Consider the following 24,621-nt stretch of genomic DNA (forward strand, 5'->3'; position numbering starts at 1 on the left):
GCTCTGACACAGGATGGGAACGTAATCAGTGTCATTCGCTTGACTCGTCCCATTTGAGGGAAGATCTTCGTAAATGATTCCACGTCACAACATAACGGACACAGACAAGGCCATCTGATGCATTCGAAACTTAACACGATGGGCATACGACCCAGGCAGATGCTGTGGATGTGTGGACCTCCTCCAAGAAACTAGTGACCTGTTTAGAAATTATACTTTTTACCATTCTTCGTGAGCGCAGATGATCGCCGAACGGAAGACGTGGGATTTCAGCCGTCTTCCCAGGAGAGGGGATGGGCCTCCTGCTAAATCATCCCTCCTTCCTTTAACATTTGTGGGTGACGACAGTGTATCTACCGACCACTCAAGGAGCACAGACCCAGGAGGACCCTACATGGAGGGCTCCCGGTCTGATGGGGTGAGATCACATTCACAAAGAACTCATTACCCGGGGGTCGGCGCTGCTGTAGAAGGATGGTCTAAGTGCCCTGGGAGTGACAAATCCCTCCCCGGGTCAGGACGGGAGGACGAAGGTAGGAAAGGCCATTTGAGGGATGGACAGATCCAGATGGACAGTAGAGTATCCTCGGCCAGAGGACATTAACAAAGGCATTGGAATTCAGCAGTACGCTGGGAATGTAACTACCATGTCAGGGCATTCACTTCTCTCTAATAAACTCAGCTGGTTTCAAGGACTCTTCCTGGAAATCGATGCCCGGATTCACTTCGCCTATCAGTCCCAGAGTCTAGACGTGGGTGAATGGGTTTCTGGGGAGCAGGGTATAACTCGTGCCTGGAACCCTGGACCCAACACAACCAAAGACACCCTCAGGGGCCTGGACAAGAGGCCGTGCCTGACCACATCCCCAGCCCTGACCGGCTAGGTGTGGACAGACCCTCTCTAGTTCCCCCTCGTGTGAGTAAGAACCTTATCAGAATAAAAGCTGTAAAAATGCCCAACTTTAACCTTATTAAAGTCACACTGCTCTGGTCTTGGCAATCCTCATAGGGTTTTACAATTCAGCCTCTACAGCTGGAGTCCTTGAATAGCCCAAGGTCTGTCAGGGTCCATGATGGGTGACTAATGTGATCACGATCGGAGCCAGCCCACCCACATTCTCACCCTCCCCCAGCCCAGCCCCCACCGGGCTCACCGTGGCCTCCCACAATGGCCTCCTGTTTTGGTACAAATGGAAACTGAGAAATTTCCACTATCCTGGACCCCCGGAGGGACGTGTGAGCGCGCCCCACAGCACTCACCCACTGGCATGGTATTTTCCTCTGGGTTAATGAAGCACAGTGGAATTTTCATCTGTCATTGTAATGATTAATATGCCAAATCAATACCACGGGACAGGCAAATAAGAAAATGACACGAGAGCCAGCAGAGGAGGGGGGAAGAGGAAAAGTGGGATGGGAAGAGGGGACACAAAGCAGGAAAGGAAGTGGGAAGAAACAGAAGAAAAGGACAGAAAATGGGGGCTGTGTTGGATCAACCCAACAGGTCAAAGCACACTGAGGGGTCTTCTCCTGCCCCCTGGGCCACATTAGGGAGAAGCTGGATGAGTCAGTCCCTAAGGTGAGGTCTCCCGGAAGCAGCTATTAGCAGAAGGTTCTGCTTATGTTATGGGGGTTACGGACCCTTGCAGATTGGAGGAAAGAGACGAGCTTTCTCCGGAGAAAAAAACGTGCACAAAGAGAAATTTGGCCAACAGTGTCGGGGAGTTCACTAAGCCCCTAGACCTTCATAAAAAAAAAAAATGACCCTGTGTTCAGATGACGGCATGTCAGCAGCTGGGACCGTGTCACTTCTATCAGCCCCCCTCTGCAATGGGAGGCCTTCCAGAAACAGCTTCGGGGAGATGACCATTAATGGCAGCAGCCATGTGCACCCCTCTGCTGAGCCTGTCTTGCCCTAAAAGAATGCAATCCTCTCAGCCCACCCTTAGGCCCAGTGCAGCTTCCCAGGGGCCTAGCCTTGTGGGGTCCCCTCGCCCACTCCAGGGCATCCGGTCACCTCCGTAGGAAGTGCTGTCCACTCTGTGCACGGACATCCTCTGAGTCCTCTAGACCAGCACACAGATGGACCGAGGGATGTTGGCCAAACCACCAATGGGGAAAACACTTGGAACACAAATGAGTCCTCCAGAGCCAAGTTTCCCCCTCTCCTGATGAGTATTTGTGTCAGGTCGTAGCATAATGATTTCATATTCTGTAGAATCGAAATCTGGCTTTATGTAAACGTCATTGCCTTTACTGGAATCATCTGTCAGTTTCAACAAGGCTAGACATTTTCTTTCCTGTTTCTTGATCTACATCTGTCAACAGTGCTACGGGCCAGAGTGATTCAGGGTTACAGGCTCCCATGCACGGTCCTGTGGACCGTCACGTATCGTTGTTCTTTCCCTAAAAGCAGAGGGGGGAAATCAGGGTCTATACGCCCTACAAAAGTTAAACTACCTCTGTAATGGGAAAATAGTTCACAGTTGAACAGTAAACGCTGCTTTGCACACTCAGCAGAGCAAGGAATTAGCGAATTCACAGATTTTATTTCCGATTACACTTTTTAACGTTTCATGTTGAGATAACTATAAATTCAAAGAAAGTCGCAAAACATACACATATGCTAGGATCACAGTAGCCAAAAGGTAGACACAACCCAATTCTCTATTGATGAATGATTGGAGAAACGAAATGTAGTACACGCGTACAATAGAATATGGCCCAGCCTTCAAAAGGAGGGAAATTCTGATAAATACTACAACATGGATGAGCCTTGAAGACATTAGGCTAAGTGAACAAGCCAAACACAAAAGAAGAAATGTCGTACGACACTATTTACACGAGGGACCTAGACTGGGCAACTCATAGAGACACACAGTAGAAGGGTGGTTGTCACTGGCTCTGGCACTGGGCGTGTGGGGAGTTACCGTTTGATGGACATGGAATTTCAGTATGGAAAGATCTGGAAATGGATCTGGGGGGTGGTTGGACAACGACGTGAATGCATTTAATGCCACGGCACCACGTAACTACACAAAAGTAGTTTGAAGTATAAATTTTGTTATCTGTGTTTTACCCCCGCTCTCGCCAAATGTACAAGGAAGTCCCACGGACCCTTAACCCAGCCTTTGCAATGGTAACGCCCGTATGGCTATAGCACAAGATCAAAAGCAGGAAATGGACCCTGGTGCAATCCAGAGTGAATTCAGACTTAGACTTTACCAGTTTTACAAGCACTCGTCTGTGTGTGTGTGTGTGTGTGTGTGTGTGCAGTTCTGTGCAATTTTCTCTCCTGCGTAGCCGCCGCTGTGTTCAGAGTCCTTCACTGTCCACAGGGCTCCTTTGTGCTACCCCTTTAGAGTCACAGCTGCTCTCTTCCCACCAACCTCTAACTCCTGGCGACCACGAGACTACTCTTCATCTCCATAATTTTTTCATTTCAATAATGTTACATAAGTGAAATCATATGGTATGTGACCTTTTGAGATTCTTTTTTTTTTTTTCTGCTCAGCATAATTGCCTTGAGACTCATCCAACTGGGTGCCCGTATCTATAGTTAGTTCCTTTTATTATTGACTAGTATTCCATGATATGGATGCGAAGTTATGATTGTATTCTTGTATGTAATAGTAACTGATAATTCTTCAATTCTTTGTCCACATTAAGACCACTGGTAAGTAGCCTTGACTCCAACATGGCCTCTATAGGAACTGCCATATCAGGGGCTCACTAGGGTGTCCGAAGTGTCCACTCACATAAGGGTCTTGAGACCACAGATTGTGTTTCCTTAAGGAAAGAGGTCTTACGGGGCAAGCTCTTTGGCCTGCTGTCCTTCACCCGTGGGGACCCAAGTGGACAGACAAGATGATACAATGGGACCACCACCTGTCAACAGAATCAGCACAGTCTCCAGACCCCTCCTTTCCCACTTTAAGTGCTGAGAATGCCTGGGTCCATTGTGGAACGGGCAGCTGGGGCTCCTTTAAAAAGGAAGGTAAGCCAGTGTTCAAAAAATATGTATGTATATGATGTTTCCAATTCTCGGAAGGGAGCTTTTATGTTTCTGCCACCCTCCGTAGCCTTTGGCTGTTTCCTTGACGGTCCATCCCAATATGACATAAACTCCCAGCCCTTGTGCCTGGCCCAGAGCCCGGCACCCACTGGCACCCCATGAACGTTATGGCAGGTGGTGGTGGTATTGAAGCAGGGGGCCGAGTCAAGGAGGGATTGCAGAAGATCACCAAATCCGGTGAGCAACATGTCATTTCTTTTGATTTCAAAAACCTGCCACCTTGGCTCTTTGACAACAGGTGGGAGTCGGGGAGAAACACTAAAACAGTCCCTTTCTTTTTCCTCCTCACTTGTGGCTCTGACTGTCCTGGCCCCTCCTCCCTCCACACCCACCGTCTGCCTCCCAGACTCTGGGACAGAACTCTGTGTTCTGGGGAGGGTGGGGCGTCTTACCTCGGAGCAAGTGGCCGTGGCCAAGGAGGTGAAAAAGGCACGCTGAGTGGGGGAGAGGCAGTTCAGGGGGGCTCTTCAGGCACAGGCATGAAGGAGCAGAACTAAAGTTGCCTAGAAAAACAAACAGGACACAGGTAACTTGCAGCCTTGCCCTCCATTTTTCCCGTCCCCACGTCCACACCTTCACTTCCCAGCCTTCGATTCCTTCCATGGGCAACCTAAGAGTTCACACCTCTAAGTAACTGATGGGGGCAAAGATAGTCATGCCCCAACATACCTAAAACTGCCTTGAGGCCCCAGATCCCAGGACAGTTCCCAGCTGCTTGGCTTCCGCCACACAGAAGAATAAGGGGAAGGTGGCTGGAACTAAGCTAGGGAGGACACAATCGCCGACATGGGCTCTTTGAAAAGAACAAAGGTGGTTTAAACCCAAGGGGTTGGCCCACCTTCAAGATTCCGAAGGTGACCGCTCATAGAGGGGCAAGGCATGCCAGCTTCCGCGAGAGTCGTTTCACAGCTCAACAAAGGGTCGGTGAAGAGCTGACAGCCGCGTCTCTATGGAACCGTTAAGATTCCTCTAGCCCTGGCGATGGGGTCGAGGCCCTTCTCTGATGCCAGGAAAGACTCCCTATCCCTCAAAGCTTTGGAGATTTGGAGATACCCGTGTCTTCATAAGCAGAGTTGCCGTGCCTTCTATCTAGGATTTGGTTTACCTGGGAAACTCCATGTCACAAACTCAGCATTTCTTCAATAAACTCCATATTCATGGACCATTATCTCGTGGCTACAAATAGCCCAGACTCCTGGTCTTTGTTCCTTAAGGTGGAAGATAGCGCCCACGCATATAAATCACCAAGTGCTAAGACCCTCTACTGAGATCATAGGGTTAATGTAGGCTCCAGTACATCCAAATGTTGGCTGGAAGGCGGGAGTCAGCAGGATTTCACCTGCATGGTCAATTTTTACCTAGAAGAGGGCTATGCCTGCATTAATCTGTGACTAATGGAATGTAAATACGAACTCACTAAGTGATGGATTGTAACATGAGGAGTGGTGAGTTATTCAAGAATCTGAGACACAAAGCTCATGAGAAGTCTATATTTCTTTTTTTTAATTTTTAAAAAATTTGTTTAATGTCTATTTATGTTTGAGAGACAGAGTGTGAGCAGGGGAGGGGCAGAGAGAGGGAGACACAGAATCCGAAGCAGGCTCCAGGCTCTGAGCTGTCAGCACAGAGCCCGACGTGGGGCTCGAATGCACAGGCGGTGAGATCATGACCTGAGCTGAGGCTCAACCGACTGAGCCACCCAGGCGCCCCGAGAGGTCTATATTTCTAAGCACCAACAACTCCTTCCTAACAGGATGACTGCAGAAGAGTTGATTCCTGCCACATTGAAAGTGTTCTTATGTCCACACCTGCTCCCCAGTGGATGATATGATTCCTTCTCATCCTTCAGAGGAGCAAAGATTCAACCTGACCCTCTCACATGGCTTCTGGGGCCAGCCCCCCTGAGCCAGATCCCACTACTATTCTCACCCACACAGAGGGGAGGGCCGAGTGGAGACTCGGAGGGAAGAAAGAGCATGGCGTCTCTACAGGCTGGAGGAAGGCCAGGGTGAGCACCACAGTAAGTGCTGGGCACGACAGCACAGGATAAGGTTGTGGAGTCAGTGACAACCCACCTGTGCAGAACTTAGGAGCCACAGGGAGAGGTCTGCTCTTTTTCCCAAAGTCCAGAGCAGGGAAGAGAGTTTGCAAATTGCTTATATTGGTTTAAGCAAAGATCTCTCCCTGATTCAAGCCACATTGCAGGTGAGTGTTTGCTGAGCCTGACTCTTCTGAGCTAAGCCCTCAGCCAAGAAGAGAAACTTCCAAGGATAGGACAGTGACATAAGCAGGCAAGCCACGTCGCAATGGGGCTTGCGCTACAGGAGGAGAAGGGAACACAGGCTGAGGGATCCTATGGACAGCTTCCGCCCTGCTGGTGGCTCTGAAGAGGCCCCCATCCGCCTCACCCCTCCTCTGGCCTGCCTCTTCACCACCCCTGCCACCTTTCCCCATAAGCAGCCCCACCCTGCCCAGGAACATGGAGTTCTCTGCTGTGGGACTCCGGGAGGGCCCCGGACTGCAAGGCTGTGCAGACAGGTGGCGGGTGTGACGGCAGGAGAGTGGGAGGGAGGCCGAAGATGGAAAGTGAGGGGGAGAAGGTGGACTGCTCCAGAGTTTCCCCCTTACGTATACTGGCCCTTACCTGCGACGAAAAGCAAAAGGAGCACGTTTGGCAAATGAATGAAATCCAATCCTGCCTGTTGGATTTGGTCAGGCCTGTGATCTCACGTGACTTGTGCTTGCCCCCCCCCCAACCCCCTCCTTCAGCACCGCCATCAGCAGCATCCACGCAGAAAGCGCCTACTGTGTGCCAGGAGGCCACTCCGACTATGAGGATAGTAGATGGCTCCCAGGACTGGGGGTTCCCAGGACCTGGGGCTCTCAATGCTATAGCCAGGATGATCCCAGGTAAGCCCCTTAGAACTCCCACTATCCCAGTAGGGGCTGACCCTCCAGTAGAATCCAGTCAACAAAATAAGGAGCAGCGCAGGCTTGTGGGTAGGGGTAGCAGGGAGGAGTAAAGAGCTTCCCTTCTCCGAACTGGAAACACATCCTTGGCACTCGGCTCGGTTCTTGAAAGGCCCGGGTGCCTGTTTGCGCGGTGCCGCCCCAGGCGGGGCCTAAGCCCTGAGGGTGGGCGGGCGGGCAGGAGCTGGGACGGCTGTCTCTTGTTTGCTAAGGTTGCTTTCATTAGATCAAGCTGCGGGAGCTCGTCCACTGGCTCTGTAGGCGCGGGTCAGCTGAGGACAGGCCGATTAGCTTGCCCCTCTGGGCCTTTCTCTTCGTGACACCGCCTCTGGCCCAGAACAAAGGCCCCTCACTTTGCTCAGCCGCGGGTGTTGAACGCGAGCGTGCTGCCACCTGCTGGCCGCAGGAGCTGTTTTCAGGTGGTGAGGGGTGGGCGGGGCCTCGGGACCCATAGTGACGGGTGAGCCCCCCCGACCGCCCGGAGCACAGGCCCCAGCCCTGCCTCCCAGAGCGCCCTGGGCCAGACCTCTAGTGGGGAGCAGGCGGGGACCCCCTCAAAGGCCCACCTGGAAGAGCACCAGAAGTTTCCAGGGCCTGCCCTTGATGCCACCTGTGTTCCTCAAATGCCCAGCTAGCAGGAGGACCCTTTTAGCTCTAATGCAATCCTCCGGGCCCCAGTGCTGGGCTGGAACCGACTGATGAGAGCCGATTATTATATATTCAGGGCTCTTACAAGCCGCAATGACAGCTTCAGATAGGTCACGGTGGGAGCATTTTCACCACGGACATTTGGCAAATGTTACAAACTAGGGGTCTCTCCATCCCACCGCTCCCCGCGGAAAGCCCCTCTCTAACTCCAAATACGGTAACCCGGGACGGGGAAGGTAGCCTGCGAGCAGGGATTTTCTCAGACAAACCACCAAGGATGGAATCGATGTCACCGAGAAGAGATACATTCCTGGAAAAGGGAGTTTGTGGGGAAGAAGTTTTTTTAACCCCCCCTAGAACAGCCGATACCCCAGGTCAGGGGCCCTGCATCAGAAACAGCTGGGTTCGGGCGACAGCTCTTGGGCTCGCTAAACTGTGTGACCGCGAGCCTCACATCTCAATGCCCAGTTTCCCTGTCTGCAGGTGCGGTTAATAGTACCATCTGTCTCCAATGGAATCATCAGGCGATGCATTTAAATCTTAGAGCGTTGCCCGGCACAGAGGAAGCGCTCCATCTATGTTAACCGCGACCAGTTATTGATTAGAACCCCACAACCTCAGCAGGGAGGGAGCTGATCTTCCTATCTTCCTCCTAAGACCAGTTTCACCTTTAGGTGCCCTTCCCAGGGCTGGGAGGCGGGGATTGGCTCCTCTGTCCTCCCCAGCAGCTACGCTTTGACCTGAGCTTCCTCTGGGCTCCTCACGTGTGCCTGTCCCCTGCGATCAGCACAACGAACAATGTATCCCCTGGAACACAGAGAGTCATACGGTGACTCCCTGAATGCACAAGCGTTAAGGATGTGAGTGGTAGACACCCGCAGAAGCCAAAGGTGTTCTGGAGAGGAGTTCCTGGCCGGCTAAGGTGTCCAGTAGGTGGATGATCCCCATACCCGAATATGGGGATTAGGAGGTACAAACTTCCAATTACAAAATAAATAAGTCGGACGCACGCACAAAAGATATCCACTATGTAAGTACAGAAAAGGCAGGACTCAAATCTGATTGTAACTACAAGACCTAAATCCTCTTAAAGTCGTATTGCCTTCTAACCAGCAGGAAAACTATTTCCCAAGAGTCTGACACTTCTGATTACAAATTGACTAACCAGATGAAGTCATGTGATGCATGACTGACGGATTATTAGGGCTAAGAGAGTTAGAGAGCGTCTTTGTTCAGAGTGGGGGTAGGAGGCATGCGTCTGGCTGAAAATGAGGGGCGCTGTTGGTAAAACAGTGGAGGGAGAGCCCACAGTCACTGCCACCGTAGTCGCCTTCCTGAAGCTGTTCGATTCTTGACCTCCGGGCACTTCGGGCTGACCCTCCACGCCCCCGGGATGATCTGTCACGTGAGTCCAGGCTGGGCAGGTGGCTGGATTTCCCCTGCAGCATTCTCTCTGCCTCAGTGTGACTTTGACCCCCACATCCCATCAGGCACAGAGTCCCACTCCTTGCCTCTACGGCACCTTTCCACAGTCTCCCTCCTTTCCAACCCTGGTCTCACTGCAGCTCAGACGGCTACACCCACCGATCCGGGTTATCAAAATAATCCCCTCGTTGTTCCTTCTGCCCCCATCTGGCTCCCCTTTCAGTCCATTCCGCTGGCAGATTCCTCTCCTGGGTACAAGTCTCACCAAGGCACATCCCTGCTCAAGAATGCCCATGATGTCCCATGTCCCATCCCAAAGTTCAAATTCCTTGGCGTTCTACAGACTTTCTATGAATCGGCCTTTGCCTGGGTGTCTAAGCTCATCTCCCTCGTATGCTTGAAGCTCCAGCAAGACAGGGCTGTTTGCTGTTCCTGAGGACTTGTGCTCCTCAGCCACTGTGTTTACTCGCACACTTGCATCAGTTGGCATGCTCTTCCGGCCTCAGGCGGTCCCCGTCCTGCCCCTCTTGTAGATCTCAGGTCAGAGTCTTCCTCCTCCAGGAAGCCTGACCCCAGCTGGGACTGCTCTTATCACCCCCCACCCCCACCACTCCTCAAGTGTTGTCACAGTGCTGTGTGCTTCCGTTGGGCTTGGACACAAGCACCTGCTAGGATGTCACCTTCCGCGGGGTTGGGGCCGTGCTTGCTTTGCTCATCTTGGTTCTCCCGACAGCGACTAGCATTAGCACCTGCTATGGCAGCGACACTGATGTTTGTAGACTGACTTGCAGAGTTGAGCTAGTGTCCCACGGGAGCCGGATGTGAATTTGAACAGCTCACGGGATGATCTGTGAGCCTTCAGCAAGTCAGAAAGCCGGGTGACCGTTGACCCCCCACCCTGGGAGCAAATATTTGGGCTCCGCTGCAGTATACAAATGTAGGTCCAGAGCTTCCATGAAGGAGGAGCCCCTTCTGCCCTACTGGGCTTGTGTTTGCGGGGTGATACACGGGACTGGTAAGGATAGAGGCCAGGCCCCTTTCCTTTTTTTGTTAAAGCTCAAAGTACGAGTAGCCATGAAAACCAAAGCCTCTGAGTGGGTGGGGGAGGGTGTTTAAAGGAAACTTTAAATTATCTAGACAAACCATCCATGTTCGGCTGAGGAACCTCAGTCCCAGACAAGCAAGGGGAGGGGGGGAGGGTCTGCCCAAGGTCACATGGCCAGAGTGGAGGGTGGCACGGAGACTGTCCTGACTCCCAGCCTGCTGTTTTCCTGCCCCGCCCCGCGAGCGGCGCGGGTTAAACACCCCATCGCTCCCAAGCTGACATCGCGTTTGGGGAAACACGAGGGTCATGGAGGTTGCACGTAGATTTGTGTGTTTGCTTTAAGCTTGCCATCTTGAAATGACTTTATGTTTATACCGCCAAACAGGGAAAGACCTGCATTCGATTTTCAAAGTTTAAATTCTAGACGTCATCCCAGCAGTTATTTCGATTGTCCCCGTCTCTGTTCGTTGTCACCTTTTTCCCTTGGGGAAGTATCAACATGCCTCTTCTGATCTTGTGCTGGGGCTGAGATGTCTCACTGGGATCACCCACTCTCCCTCCAGTGTGGAACCGGCCAGGTTTTATTGCAATAGATAAGACTTCGGACCTCGGGCTACTGAAAGGCCCTTTGTTTGTGGATTACAAGGGGGTCACTCAGTTTATCTCCTTCATTATGCGACCCTGCCTTTTTTTTTTTTTTTTTTTTTTTTTTTGAGTGGCAAGGTTAAGGCCCCAGGGCAAAATGTTGATGGAAAGGAACATTAAGCACCAAGTTGTACTGTGTTTGTGTTCATTCCCACCCATTTCACCTCCCTGAGCTGGTGAAGGTTACAACGACAGTCCAATTCTCTAGTGACTCACTCCAGGAAAAGGACATGTGACAAGAACCTGGCTCTCATGGGACTGCTTGCCAGCGGTGCCATGACAGAGATGGCATTGTTCGGGGAAGATTCAGGAAGTCAAACATCCGGAGACAAGCATGCATGGTCAACTCACCCCACAGGCTGCAAGAGAACATTTTTTCCCCACTGATCAATCTGTGTATTTACCCCTGCAAGGGCAGTCGGAGGACTTCTGGAATATTTACTCCCCTTCAGTCTCAAATTCGGCCTTCTCTACAGGCCAGGAGGGGAAGGGACCAGCATTCCTGAGACCCACTAAGTACTGGGTGCTTTGCCCACTGTCGGTGTCAGTTCCGGTCTCCCGACTTGGAGATAAACATTATTCCCTTTCCCAATTTACAGAAGAGGAAACTTAGGCACGTGGAATTTAAGGAGTTTGGCCAGGCCCAGCCAGCTATCACCCAGGTCTCAAACCTGAAGTGTACATCCAACGTCAGCAAATGTCCCCCTTCCCACGCTGGCGCCCCTCCCTCTGAGACCAGCGCCACCTGGTGGCAGCTGGTGGCAGGATGCTTCTGCAAGCTTGGTCTCTCTCCAGCCTCCCTAAACACATCCTGTGTTCTCACTTCGTCCTCTCCATCTAGACACCCTTCAACGCCTTCGCAATAGCCATTTTCCTGTGAAGACTTCCTAAGCAGGCAATCCCAGGAGATCCCTTTTTCTCTCGCATGACTCTTTCTGTGCCCTTGCTTAGCCCTCACAGAATATAGCTTAGCCCACACAGACTCGCAGGTGCACATGTAAACTTCCAGCGGTACAGTAACTCGAGGGCACGGACGACGACGTCTCGAGCCCCAAGAATGCGTCACATAACAAATAATACCAAGCACTAGCTGGTGAACACGTACTGAATGATTAGCTGATGGATTTTCAGGGAACAGCTCTGTGAGTCTCTGATTCTTTTTAGTAGAGAAGCGTGGAAAACTCAGACGGGTGGTTGCTCTCTCTCCCTGGTCAAGGCTCGCCATTGCACCTCACTCTGTAATGCTCCCCCCATCTTTCTGTGGGTTTCAAGGGAGACAACCATTGCCCTGCACTAAATTCATGCCTTCAGCCACCCCTCTGTCAGTGCTGGCAGGGGAGAGAACACCCTGCCTGCTGTGCCCAGGAGGCCTTCTGGCAGCCTTACCTGTTCCCTTAATCTTTTCCCAAGTCTGGGTCCTCACTCCCAGCACCTCCCCAGGGCCTTAGTGATGATGGCCTAACCCTGTTGGCCACCCGCAACACCTCGAATTTCCTGGAGGGACACATCTGCCCAGATCTCACTCTTTTCCCTTAACTTACTGCCTTTCCTCTCTGAGTGGTCTGTTTCCACTTCTTTGAGAAGAACGAAGATGTCCGGGCACCCACATTGGCATGGCCTGTTTGCTCTCGACTTCATCCATCTTGCCACCCTGCGGTCTCTGGGTCATTTGGGGGTCTCCCCAGCACGGCCCCTCTAGGCAGCTTGCCTTCCTCCCCAAGGCTGCCTCCCGCCACGCCCAGGGTGTGGAGAAAGCTCTGCAGGTGCCTCCAGAGCCACCTTCCCCCAGACCTGGGTGTGCTTGTCCGCAGGTGGATGCCAGCCTGCACCCCATGGGTCTGAGCATGGCCTGCTCGTCTCCCCAGGCAGCTGAGAGGGCCCCAAGCCACCATCACTTCTTACCTTGATTCCAGATGCCTGGCCCTGTGACTGCCACATAGTAATCGATGTTAACTGAAGGCAGAGACGAATGGCAGATGAGCACATGGTCTTGATTCCGCTCTATGAAAACACTCAGCACATCCAATCAACCTGATGTTTACAGGTGAGTCACTGAGAGCCAGCCTCTGCACTAGACAGAACTTGAGAACAAGGACTAGAGGAAGCATTGCATCTGGAGGTCATGAAGTCCGTCCGCCTCCTCTACAAGATGAGGACCAGGACAGGCAAGGGGCTTGCCCTCGGCCATGCAGGGCTGTAAAGAGCAGACTCAGGCTGGCCTGACTGCCTGACAAAGGCACTGTGTCGGTCACGCCTTCAGAACAATATGATGCTTCTCTCCTGAGATACCTGGTAACTCAGACTTACTCTTCCTCCAGTTGTTTCTAATTAGTAAGGCTTGGGCTTGGGTTACTAACTCCTAAGGAGCGTGGATGAGTCCTCCTTGAGAGAATTCACGCACACACGCCTGCACACGCAGGAGAGCTGGGATCCTGTGAGGTGCCGCCGTGCAGCAAGCATCTGGACTATGTGCAAGATAGAGAGGACACGTCAAAGGCATCCCCTTTCCAGCTACGAACCCAGCATTGTGCATGCTCGTCCCTGCGATGGCCCTCAGCCTGCTGGCTGACGGAGGCTGTCCTGGCTGTGCTTGCCGGCATCATTCTTGTCAAACGTACTAGATGGCTACTGTTGTGTTCAGCAAACAGCCGGTGCCTCATGCCAAATGTAGTCCTTGCTCATCCCTGTTCCATTTATCTTCCAGTCTGTACCTTTTCTTTATTAGCAGGGGCGCTTGCTGGGCAACGAGATCTCTATCGCGTTGCAGTTTCGTGTGTGCCTTCTATTCGTAACCCACCTGGAGTCAGAGTCATGTCTCTGAGACAGAACAGTTGGTTGCTATGGAAATGACTGTACCACCCCAGGCAGCAGGCCTGAACTCGAGACGGGCAGGGGTGATGGGGGCGAGAGGAGGTGTTGCAATATCGTGAGTCTGACTTTTTAGAGTACTGACTGGTTTCTCTGGGCCAGCTTGGTCCCTCTGCTCCTTTTCCTCAAAACTGTATGTGTGTGTGTGTGTGTGTGTGTGTGTGTGTGTGTTGTGTAAGAGAGAGAGAGAGAGGGAGGGAAAGAGAGACCTCACTTATCCACACCCCTGCCCGCCACCACTAATGGCCCCACCCAAATATGGAGACCTTCCCCTACTTTCTCTCAGCTGCCTCCACCTCCGGTGTAGAGCTTGCCTCCTGGGTTAACCACACCCACCCCCAATCCTTTCTCCAGTCAAACCCACACCCACCCCATGCTTCATGAGTTTGCTCTTAATTCATTTGAGTGGAATCACTTGCTTTGTTTCTCTCCTTGTGATGTTTGTTTCCCCCTTAATCAGGCTCGTTTACTGTATCTTCCTGACAGTATCCCAGGCCCCACGAGAGCACAGCTGGGCCAGCTCGTTGTCCCTCATGCAGATCCCGGGTTGGGCTCCCCTGACCACAGGTCCCTGGTGGACGCTGCTCCCCGGCGCTGAGATGCCCGACTCAGCCCCCAGCCTGTCCAGCTAAACTTAGTCTCACTTCTTGAGATCAGTAAGTCTGGGGCGATAGGCAAATTGGACAGCTCTGGATATCATTTTGAACCTGTGCCAATGCACTAAAAGGAAAAAAACTCTAAAGCTCCAGTTGTATAAAATAACCCTCCGATGATAAGAGAAAAATGAGAAGAGAGTGCTTTGTTATTTAGAAGTGTTTAATTGTTATAGTTATCAAACAGTGTGTATGTTTCAAAGTGGTTTTTATTTTTGTTTTGTTTTGTTTTTGTGTTTTCTTCGCCCCCCTTGCCTGTCAGCTGGGACAAATCTAGGGAAATATGTACCTCCAGGGAGGGCCCATGACCCCCGTAGGCTAACATGGCCTCCGTATTTTCACGTGAAGGGCTGTGCATGACTGCCCAACCTAATGGCAGCTACTTGTGGCTGGGAGAAACTAGATCTCTTCCAGAGTGCTTTTGAGGCCAAGGTTAAGCCTACCAACACAAGGTGTGGGTTGGGGGCCTTCCCTGTATCTGGAACCTGGGGGTGCAGCACTGGGGGACACCCCCTCACTGTGTGTGGTTGTAGGCAAACAGAGCTGAGCGGGACCCCATGGAGAAGGAAGCAATGTTGGGTTTTGGTGGCCTAGCCACCGTTCCCTGGGATCTGTCCTCCAGTCCCCTGAGGTGAGACTACACTGAGAGAGGCATCCCACTCGGGGAAGAAAGGGGCTGAAGTCAAGGTGTCTCCAGGGTGGAATCGACATTGGAGAAGGTCTGGAAGAACGCCCTCCCCAGGCAGAGCTGCCCAGAGGATACCAGGGGCCCAGGGGCAGAGAGCTCAACTCCCCCCACACTGAGCCCAGGGCTCCGTTCACTCGTGAAAGGGGCGCAGTGCCTGGAGAGCACGACAAAATAGAGAGCGGTTCTGGTGTGGGGACAGCAGTGGGCTCACATGCCCAGTGACAGGAAAAGACCTGCATGAGGGAGGGGCTTGCCTTTTCCCATCCTGATGCCCGAGGGTGTCCTCACCAGGCCAAAGCCCAAGACGAACCCCAAGCCTGGAGCCCAGCCCCCCAGGCAGGAGGGCCAGGGAAGAGTCAGCTCTGGTCCACTGTAGCTGGGAGAAGGGCCTCTGGCGGGGACAGGCCTTGAAGAATCTGCTTTGCCCCAGCCTCGCCCCTCCGGGGACACGTTGGGAAGACAGCCTCGACTAGTCCTCGTCCTGCCCAGAGCGGGTTTGGCGAGGCAGAGGGAAGTCCCCTCCCGGGGTCTCACCTCTTCCGATTCTGAATGAACTCTGTAGCCCCACCTCAAGGAGGGGCCTCTGTGCCCCCCAAAATAAGGGTTTGGAAAGTGAATGTCAAGGTTCTTTGTAGCTCTGCCCTGACTGTAGACGAGAAAGGGCCCCAGTGGCCTCTCCTGTGGGACAGAAGACCCTCCCCACCGTCCCCAATGCTCCCACTTACTCAGCAATTACCCAAGGAGTCGAGGCCCCCCTCAAAACAGACACGCTGCTCAGAGGAGAGGCCGGAACTCGAACTCAGGCTGGGCGGCCCACACACTAGGGTCGTTGGGGGCCTTCCGGGCACATCAGGGAGCAAAGCGGGCAGGCCGCAGAGGGATAAGGACAAGGCCATGGAGCCCGGGAGAGGGAGGCACTGGGCCAGCGGCCGCCCCTGGATCAGGGCTGGCTGGAGTTGGAGGTAACTGCATTATGGGAAAGACTGAAAGGTTAATATGAAACCAGCCGATGCTGAAAGAGAACAATTAAGAAGGTTAAGGGCCTTAATATTAGATTAATGGCTGCCGGAGGATAAAGTTCACAGCTTCCAGGAAAGAAGTCTGACTCAGAGAAATCTTTTTAGTTGGCGGCTCTCAGTCTGGTTTTGTTGATGTGTTTTTCGCCGTTGTTGTTGTTTTTCTTTCTTCCCGGCAACTGTGAGAAAATTACCATTCACTCACAGAGGATACACTCTCTCCTCCCCTCCCCCTTTCTTCTCTCTCTCTCTCTCTCTCTCTCTCTCTCTCTCTTTCTGTTTGGAAATGTCCAATTTTCTTCAGGTTCCGGCATGGACTTTCAGGTCCCACCTGTTCAGCCAGCCTCGCCTCCTAAGTTGTTTCTCTCTGGTGAGGGCTCCCCCTCTGTGAGATCTGTGGGGCTCTGTGAGAACATCGCCCTCCATGTTGGTGGTGTCCTTAGGACATTTCAGGGTGCTAAGTGGTTTCACAGACCACTAGCTCAGCCCAGAGACGTTCTGAGAGACTAGGGAGGAGACTGAGGGATCTACGAGAAAACCCTCTGGAAGCCTGGGTGGTCTAAAGCTTCCCAGGTGCCCTCATGGCCCACCCGGTTTGGGAACCACGGGCCCAGAGCATATGGAAGCAAGTCAGGGCCAGGGGGTCACAGACCCCTTTTGTCATTGGTATGACCTCCTAGCTCCTGGGCCAGCCGGTGGGTTCCTTGGGGCAAATGCTTCGTTTTACTCCTCCTTACAATTCCTATGCAGGGCTGGCTGGCCACGTTCTGCACCCGGGAGTTGAGTTAATTTTCAAAATCCCTCCCCTTTCTGGACCCCGAAAACCCCGTCCGGTTTCCAAGTCGGCATTTTCAGAGGCCTGGAAAATGGAAGCCAGGCTGCCTCTCATGGAATCAATCAGGTCTGGGCCTCCAACAGCCTGGCCCGCAGGGCCACGGGAGCCCGGGAGCCCGGGAGCCCGGAGCCAGAGGTGCCCTTAGGGACCTTCCCTTCCAGCGGTTTTCAAACTGTGCAGCCAGGCATCTTGGGGTTCCAGAGTGGACTCTCCAAGAGGCCACTGAGAAGAAGCAGCAGGAACCCCAGGGGAGAGGCTCCAGGCCTCCCCCAGGGCAGCTCCCTCCACTGTTACAGCCTTGTATTACTATCGAAGGGGAGCGGAACACGTTGCCCCAAGACTCAACACCGTGGCATACTGTTTTAATTCGAGGCACCTAAGAAACAGCTGAGGCCACAAGGCCTCCCTGACTCTTTTTGTCCTGAAACCAGGAGATAAAATCTCCCATGTGAAAGGCACCCAAAGGCAGGAAGACGTCACTGGTGACAGGGAACTGGGAGCTGAGAAGGCTGTAGAAATAAACTCGCTGCCCGTGGCCCTGACCCCGTGCCGTGCCAGTTCTTCAAACTGGATCGTTTCTTTGCCTAAAGCCTCCTGATCCGGTCCCCGCTTTGGGTCCGCGTTCTCTTGTGCAGGCTTTTCTGCTGTTGATTGGCCTTCGTGAGTGGGATTTCCAGCCCCAGCCAGGGGCTCCAGGGGGGGGTCAAGGAAGACTCTCTCCCCTGCATTACCGCAGTAACCTAACTGGTATCCCAGCTCCCACCCATGCCAACCCCCAGGCCCCGCCTGCTTTCCATCCAGCGTCCAGAGTGATTATCTCAAAGCATAAGGCCGGTCGGTTGCTCTGCTGATCAAGAGCCTACGTTGGATTTCTGTCTCATTCAGTAGTAATCTGAAGCCCTCACCACGATCGACAAGTCCCCACGTGTCTTCGGCCAGCTGTCCCTGCCTCCTCTCCTTCCATACCCTCTTTGCTCACCTGCTGCAGCCATGCTGGCCTCCCTCACACCCCTGAACACACCAGGCAGGTTCCTGCCACACTTCCATTCCTTCTGCCTGACACCCTCTTCCTCTAATACCCACCATGTTGCTTCCTCGTTTTCTGGCCCCATATCAATAAAGGTGGCCCTTCCCCTGCTCTACTCACCATCTCTTCTACTAGAATAGACACTCCGAGAGGCCAAGGACGTTTCTTTGTTCATGCAGCATCCCCAGCACCAAGAACAGCGCCTGGCACATACTAGGTGCTCAATAAAGTAATTGTTTCCTGAATTAATTTGGTTTTCAGACTAAAATCATTCTGTACATTTTTTTTTTAATTTTCAAGAGAGAGAGAGAGAGAGAGAGACAGCACAAGTGGGGGAGGGGCAGAGAGAGAGAGAGAGAGAGACTAACCATGAGCAGGAGAGGGGCAGAAAGAGAGGGAGACACAGAATCTGAAGCAGGCTCCAGGCTCCAAGCTGTCAGCCCAGAGCCCGATGCGGGGCTCAAACTCACGATCTGTGAGATTGTGACCTGAGCTGAAGTCGGATGCTCAACCGACTGAACCACCCAGGCGCCCCTTGTACATTTCCTTTTTACTCGTGTCTCTGTTTGCCAAATTTTCTGCAATGACTATGATATTTAGTCAGGAAAAGCAGTACAAAAAAGACAAAAGTCTTCTTTCCAGCGCCATTCCTTGGGAGACCCAGAGCTGCCATAAAAGGACCCGAGAAGATGAAGGGAGACCCTGTCCCGAGCCCCGGGGGCTGAGCGGGACCATAACGATACTGGGAGAGCCACCATTTTCCTGATGGTAGACGAGAGGGTTCGGTGGGGCCAAGCAGCCCCTATTTTCCTAACAGCATCTTGTCTCGGGGGCAGTGGGAGGAATGGGGGGCAGGGGAGAGGAGCAAAAACAGACCAATAAGCACTGTGACACATCCCCCGCTTTCCCCCGCCCAGTGCCCCAACACGGCTGCTCCCAAGGGTCCAGGCTTCCCGGCCTTCTCCGTAGAAGGCATCGCTTTAACGGGCGCAACACGCGTCCCCCAGCCCAGCGTTCTCTCTCTTGTCTCTGTGGACTGTTTCTCTGGGCCCGGAGGCTGCTGCCTCTGCTCATTTGTATGACTGAACCCAGAACAAGGAAGAAGCATGTTGCTTCTAAGCCAGTCTCTGGCCTGACAGCACCCCTTCTCTGGCCTCTGTGTCAGATCCCCTGGCTCCCCAGGTGGGCAGACATCCTGGGCTCCCCCATGACTCAGGGCCCACGTTCAGAACAACCTTGTGCGCTGGAAACAATTCAGGAAGTGAAAGCACTTGATTTGCACTTGATTCCTTTTCAGATGAAATCCTTTCTGATCCTCTTTCAAACGGGCCATCCAAAATAGGCACCTGAAAAGAGAACCTCTGTCCCGCACCTTGTGAGACTGATGGTCCCAGGGGCCACCCGGTTTCCTGCCTGTTGTGTTATGACTTACCAGCCAGGCCACCCCACACTCAGGGACGAGCTGCTGTCTCCTGGGCTAACCGTGCCCGAGATGTTCGAGAGCAGGATGCATCCAACTTCTGTAAAGAACCAGATGGCAAATGCTGTGGTCTTTGGGAGCCACCAACAGTCTGGCCTTTGTCACCTATCTTTCTTTGTTGGTGCATTAAGACCCTTTAGAAATATAAAAACCATTCTTAGCTCACAGGCCGTACAAAGCCAGGCGGTACGGGTGGGCAAAGTACAGCCCGCGGGCCAGATCCAGCCCACTGCCTGTTTTTGTAAAATGAAGTTTTGTTGAAACTCGGCCCCACTAGTTTCTCTCCGTATCGTCTGGGGCTGCGACAGCAGAATTGAGTTGCTGTAACGGAGACGATAAAACCAACAAAGCCTGAAATATTTACAACGTGGCACTTTACAGGAAACATTAGCTGGCACCTCACCCTACAGCGACCACGTAAATGAGTCACACGTATTTCAGTTTTTAAAATGTTTCACATGCACTGCTATTTAACACCTGAAACGGTTTTTCCAGATCAATGTTAGGCCCGTTTTACAGATAAGGAAACAGGCCCTATGGCTAATAAATGGCAGAACTGGAAGCTAAACCCAGATCTCTGACCTCTCAGCTAGGGAGTTTTGACCAGATAAAACTACCCCCAACAGCACAATCCCTGAAGCCCGGAATATACTTCTTCTTCTTCTTCTTTTTTTAAAGCTGATTTATTTATCTTGAGAGAGAGAGAGAGAGAGAGAGAGAGCGCGCGCGTGAGTAGGGGAGGGGCAGAGAGAGAGGGAGAGAGGATCTCCAGCAGGTTCCCTGCTGTTAGCACAGAGCCTGACACGGGGCTCAAACCCATGAACCACGAGATCAATACCTGAGCTGAAATGAAGAGTCGGACCCCTGACTAAGCCACCCAGGTGCCCCAGGAATATACTTCTTATTCAGCTCTATCAGGGAAGGGGGCGGCAGGTTCCTCAGTGCCAGCGTCTGAGAGAGGCTGGCCATGAGGGCAACAGAGCCGACCTACACAGAAACTCTTAAGATCATAACGAGATCCTCGTGTGCAGAGAACGTCTCCAAGGACTTTTCCTCGCACAGGAAAGACTACTGAGACAGGCTGCCTGGCTGGCAGGAGAGCTGTCCCTTAAAATCCAAGTTTGGCTTCTGTAAACACTTACCAGGCAGTCACATCACCGTGAAGGGCACGGCAATCCTTCCACAGAGGCTGGGCCTGACCTTGCTTCCCCAGCAGTAACCCCGCCCCAGCTAGACCTGGGGGTGGTGATGCCATCAGTGGTGCGAGAGAGACCCCCAGTGGACATCGGCGGTATTGCAGCCTCCTAGAGCAACTCCAGAAACACCCTCCGGGTTCCCCAGGAGCTCGCTTCTTGGGCTGGGAGTGTAAACCGCTGGGACCGTCATTGAGCAACTGCCCCAGTACGTGCAGGTCAATGAGAGCTGTCCTCCTCAAAATCCTCCCCGAGGGAGGCTGGTGCACGCATGTTTAACGATGCTGCCGTGTCCCCTAACGGGTGAGGAGCAGTGACTTCGGGCTGCCTTCGTGGCCCTTCAGGTGCTTTTTGAGTCTTCTCTGTGGGGCAAATCGGACTCCTGAGGACCGCTGGCCTTTCTGGAACTTTGTTTTAACTTCCTGCAGTCCAGCACTGCTCCAGGACCTGTTCTGTGCGTCCCATAATGTTGTTAGCTATGTCGGTGGTTATTGTTTGTGAGTTTTTTTTTTTTTTATTTGAATTGAACACCAAAGTCATAAACTAGGATTCCCAGCGTTTCTGGGAAGGTCAGGCCACGTTTGTTCTGAGTCCTTGTGCCACAGCCAATGGCTGAGGCTGAGGACTTGCTGCCCCCTTTAGACAGGCAAGGGTTCTCCAGTTTGCTACACTCCCCACCACCCCCTATTGTCTCTTACCGCCCGCCTTGCTATTGATTACATTGCCTTCCTAGCCCTATAGAAGCTTTACAGCTACATCACACATACGGAATAATTGCCGTAACAACACCTGCTGCCACAGGACCAGACACCGTGCTGAACATGCTACATACATTCTCCCGTCTGACCCAGTGAAGTAGATATCATTATTCCCAACTCATAATGCAGAAACTGGGATTCACCATCCCTAAGCGATTTGCCTGTGGTCTGACAGCGTCTACCCCATGCAATTAACTGCTGTGCTCAGACAGGCAGGCAGATCTGGATCTAATTCCCTAAGATAGTAGAAGGTCAGGTTGCATAGACAGAAAATGTCTTTATGAGCCACATATTGAATTGAAGTTCAGTTATGGACATATGCATTTTTCCTTGTCGATAACAGGCTCCTCCCATTGGCTTAGAGGGCACCCACCACTGGCTCAGTAAAAGCCCCAAACAATCACTAGGTTTTCCTTTTTCTACCCATAATATATTCAGGAACGGCTAGCCACGACCCTGATTATGAAGTCACCAAGATCCCTTTGGTGTTAAAGATACCAGAATACTCTCCCTTTCTTCCTCAGGACCCCTGTCTTGACCCCCTTCTGATGCCAGGTGCCCAGTGCCCTGAGCTCCCCAGAAGGGACCCAGGGGCCCCACTGTAATATCCCCCCTGGGCCCAAACTCTGAGATGTCACCTCACTTTCCAGATTTTCCCCCATCCCTTTTGTGTATCAAAATGTCCTTCATCAAAACATCCTCTGCCATGTCCCCAATCTTCAAGCTCTTGCCAGGTGACTGTTACATTCATCTGATAAATGAATGGGGAGATGAGGGGCTGACAGGTTCACTCTTTGCCCTCCCAGCCGCCTGTGGATTGGCCATCCTCTCTTTTTAAAACCATCTCGGAGGCTCGGAGGAGACTGAAGGCAAAACTCAACTCTGCAGTCACCCTTCCCGGTGGCCATCCTCTGATTCCTCCCACACCTTTGTCCCCTCCTGCTGCTGGGTCTCTCCAGCTGGCCCTGTCCTCTGCCTGGAGATCCTTTCCATCCCTCGTGGCCAGTGTCTGCCTCTTTGTCCTTCAATCTTGGCTCAGTCACAGCCTCATCAAAAAGCACGCCCTGCCCTCCCTGACGAGGTCACTGTCAGACTCCAGCACCAAGAACCCTTCTTCAGGGGCAGAAGTCTGCATTTATTCATCAGATGAACACATCTGGACCCTCATCAGATGCTGGGTGCCATGATGCTATCATGGCAGGGTTTCACCTGCTTCTGTTCCCTTTCTTATCCCTAGGTCCTATAGGTCCAATTTATATTTGTGGAAGAAAGGCATGGCTGGGGGAGGTGGGTGGGGAGCAATTTCTAATTGAAATTCTAGGTGAATCAGAAAGAACCTCAATGACTTGCCCAAGGACACAAGGCTGGTTAGCGACACAGCAGAAAGTTGGACCCAAGTTCCCAAGGCACATTTCCTTTCCACTCTGTCATTCTTTCCTCTGGGGCCTCTGCGGGCCTCTGCGGACTGTACTGAATAATCGGACCCTGGAAATTATGATGGCTTTGGAGGCATGCCCAGTCTGGCTCCAGACGCAGGTGGTGCAGGAGACTCAGGCTGCAGCAGGATCCCTTTGCCATGTGCAAGGGGCAGAGAGGGGCTGCAAGCGCCAGGGCAGACCTCTGGGTCACAGAAAGACATCTTTGACGTGGCACCACCCGGGGAAGACCCCCGGGGCACTGGGGCTGGTCTCAGCAGGAGCTGAGTCCTAATGCAGGATAATCAATGTGCTAGAAGAAGAGGAACCATCTGTGGTGCCCTTGCAATGTGCAAAACACTTTAGGGACACTGTTTGGTTGATTCTCACACACGAGACCTGCCCCAAACATATTATTCTCCCCATTTACAGATGACGAGACAGGTCCAGAGACCAAGCTGCCGAGCATCACACAGCTAGCCAGTGGAAGGACTGGCCTTTAAACCCCGATGTGTCAGGTGGCCGGGCAAATTCTTGCAGCACAGCCTCAAATAAAGAAAAGGAAGTTCAAGACCTCATGAAAGTACACGATGCAGGAACTCGGTATAAGGAGGATAAGGAGGGGCGCCTGGGTGGCTCAGTCGGTTAAGCGGCCGACTTTGGCTCAGGTCATGATCTCATGGTTCGTGAGTTCGAGCCCCGTGTTGGGCTCTGTGCTGTCAGTACAGAGCTTGCTTCGGATCCTGTCTCTCTGCTCGTTCTCTCTCTCTCTCTCTCTCTCTCAAAAATAAATAAACATTAGCAGGAGGAGGAGAGAGCCAGAGGGGGCCGGAGGGAACACTCACAGGAGGAAGAAGGTTCAGTAGGAAGGTGCTGGCCCTGGGAACAGTGGGAAGAGGGGGCTGGCACCTAGAAGTCCAGAATGCAGCAGGCCTTGGCAGTGGAGTGGAGAAGGAGCGGGAGGCCTGGGCGGAGGAGGCCCCCATCCTGGGCAGAGAGCTCAACGCACTTCCCGTTTCCCCCGGCCGCACGCACCCTTCCTTCCTCCCCAGTCTTTTTAGCAAAAGGAGTTTTTATTTCCACCTTCTATGGAAACACTCATTTGTTAAGCAACCAGGTGTCCCGGATCCAGAAGAAGAAAATGGAAGTCTGGTGGACCAGCTGTCCAGTTTAAAGGAACATGCAGGGATCCGTCCCCGCCCTTAATGCTGTGTCTCTGACGTCAGCTTCTGAGACAGCGGTAAGGGGAGGGGACGGAAGGCACTGTGCGTCCTGAGGGGGGGAGGGGGCTCCAGAAGGGGCTCAGCCGGCACTCATAGCTGGCCTCCTCTGGGTGACATTGGACCCCTAATGTTCCAGAGTTCATTCCCCGCCTCCAGAGGGAGGAGCGGGAAGGAATGGCCTCGAAGGCTTCTTGTACTTACGGGTTGATGGTTCTCCAACCTTGGCCTGGGGGGCGCGGGCAGAGCGAGATAAGAGAAAGGACGGTGGTGACCAGGAGTCACCCACGAGGTGACTGAACAGCGGGGTAATTAAACGAATATGAGACTGTGCTTGAAACTCACCTCATCCCAATTTTGTACCTTGAGATTCTCCTATTGTCCGTCCGCAGGAAAAATAATTGTAGGTTTGAGAAGACTGTGGGTGTCGTATCGTGTAAAGGGCACAGATGTGGGGGTCAGGTTCAAAGGGCAAGACCGCAAGTAGATGGCTCACGCCCTCTGAGCACCGATGCCTCACTTGTAAACGAAGGGTCACCATGCCCGCCTTACGGGGCACGATGGGTTTCCACAGAGGGAATGCAGAACCCAGCAGGGTCCCTACAAACATCTGTCCCCACCCAGCTCTCCCCTCCCCCCACTGGGGGCCTTCCAGGTGTC

General features: G+C 52.8%; 2 long non-coding RNA genes across 3 annotated transcripts; one reads left to right on the forward strand and one right to left on the reverse strand.

Moving 5' to 3' along the window:
* Positions 1-7,518: 7,518 nt before the first annotated feature.
* Positions 7,519-13,481, forward strand: LOC109502558. 2 transcript variants are annotated; one of them, XR_002161228.3, is made up of 3 exons: positions 7,519-9,098; positions 12,722-12,852; positions 13,228-13,481. It is a non-coding gene; the product is annotated as an uncharacterized LOC109502558 (long non-coding RNA). The 2 variants fall into 2 exon arrangements; XR_002161227.3 differs by having other exon boundaries at positions 7,519-8,723.
* A 4,859-nt stretch (positions 13,482-18,340) lies between these two features.
* LOC111561963 lies at positions 18,341-22,684 on the reverse strand. The gene is made up of 3 exons (XR_002745034.2): positions 20,518-22,684; positions 19,328-19,415; positions 18,341-19,241 (listed from the first exon to the last, which is right to left on the reverse strand). It is a non-coding gene; the product is annotated as an uncharacterized LOC111561963 (long non-coding RNA).
* Positions 22,685-24,621: the final 1,937 nt, after the last annotated feature.

Source organism: Felis catus, chromosome C1, assembly GCF_018350175.1.
Source record: "Felis catus isolate Fca126 chromosome C1, F.catus_Fca126_mat1.0, whole genome shotgun sequence".
NCBI lineage: Eukaryota > Metazoa > Chordata > Mammalia > Carnivora > Felidae > Felis > Felis catus.